Genomic DNA, 1,907 nt, shown 5'->3' on the forward strand with positions numbered 1-1,907 from the left:
AAAAAAAAAAAAAAAAAAAAGAAACAAAACAAATGTGTGAGATGCCAGGTGTGCTGGCACATTTTCTTGATCCTAGCACTTGGAAGGCAGAGGCAGGCCAATCTCTTGAGTTTGAGGTTAGCCTAGTCTACAAATCAAGTTCTAGACCAGCCATGGCTACACAGAAGAAACCCTTTTGGCGCAGGGGATGTTAGGGAGGCAGAGAGGCAGGATCCCTGGTGTTTGCTGACCAGGCAAACCTGAGTGTACTTGGCTAGTTACACTAGTAACTAGTACCATCAATACAATTATTAGTGCATATATAAGACCTGCCTTACCAGTGCATACACAAAAGAGAGGCCATCTAAGGAAACTGAGTAGGGTCAGTGTCTTATGGCACCAAAGCAGTTGGTACTATAAGGTACTTGACATTTTATATTATTTCTATTTACTTGACTGGCCCACTGCTGGAGACCAGTCACTTTATAAGTAGGATTCTTAGGCAGAGATGGAAATGCTTCTCCAAATTTCCAAATCACTCCCAGTTAGCAATATGCTGATCCATCCTTCCATCCAACTATTTTTTTTTTTTTTTGGAGACAGGGTCTCTCTGCATAGCCCTGGTTGTCCTGGAATTCAATGTGTAGACCAGGCTGGCCATGAACTTAATATGTAGTCAAAGCTGAACTCAATTTCTGGCCTTAGCTCTTAGAGTTCTGGAGTTAGATGTGTACCACCAGGTGTTTGGTTTTTGTTTGTTTTTGTTTTTGGTGTGTGTGTTTTCAGATTTTTGAATGTTATTAGGCTAAGTGTACATTTATTAAGAACTACAAGGAAGACGTTCCTTTCAGTCCCAAAGTTAACACCATTATCTAGATATACAGAATTATATGTTTAAAGTAGCCTCCAGAGGCTGGAAAGCTGGTCTCAGTAGTGAAGAGCGTGCTCTCTTAGGGGGCCCAAGTTCAATTCCCAGCACCAATATCAAGGTGGCTCACAACTGTTTGTCATTCCGCCTCCACTCTTGTGCTCATGTTTGCACACCCTACACACAGACACACACATGCACATGATCAAAAATAACAAAATATTAAAGTAGGCTTCAGAACTCCAATAATTTTCTGACGTAGCCTTCTAGAGGCTAGATCAAGTTCTGTTCATTAGGGGAGATGCTGGTCATTTCCCTCATATTTTATATGAAGTACTCCAAAATTCTTATATCTCACTTTATTGTAGGAGAGTTTTTTGTTTCATTGGCTTGGTTTTGCCTTTATTTTGTTTGGTTTTTACAAGACAAGGTTTTACTGTGTAGCTCTGGCTGTCCTGGAATTCACTATGTAAACCAGGCTGGCCTCAAACTCAGAGAGATCCACCTGCCTCTGCCATGTGCCATCCGTGGTCTCACTATGTGTTCCTGTCTGCCATTGATATGCTTGCCTCTTCCAAGTGACTGGGATTTAGGAATGTAGTCCTTGTTCACTGCAGACCAGTATCAGTTTGTATGTGCTGGAGAGATGACTTAGTGCTTAAGAACACGTTCTACTCTTGCAGAGGACCCAGGTTCAGTTCCTAGCACCCACATGGTGGTTCATAACTGTGTGTGACCAGTTCCAGGTGATCCATCACACTTTTGGCCTCCTCAGATACCAGACATACACATGGTGCATAAAACATTCATGTAAATTAAATTTTCAAAAATAGAGATGGGCTTAGTGGAGCAGCCTTTAATCCTATCACTTGATAGTCAGAGGCAAGCATATCTGAGAATTAAAGGCCAACTTAATCTACATATTGGGTTCCAAGATAGTCAAAGAAAGCTACAAGGTAAGACCCTGTCTCAACAAAAAGCAGGGGGAGGGGCTGGAGAGATGGCTCAGAGATTAAGAGCACTAGCTGTTCTTCCAGAGGTCCTGAGTTCAAAACCCAGC

Source organism: Microtus ochrogaster, unplaced genomic scaffold (assembly GCF_000317375.1).
Source record: "Microtus ochrogaster isolate Prairie Vole_2 unplaced genomic scaffold, MicOch1.0 UNK44, whole genome shotgun sequence".
Classification (NCBI taxonomy): Eukaryota; Metazoa; Chordata; class Mammalia; order Rodentia; family Cricetidae; genus Microtus; species Microtus ochrogaster.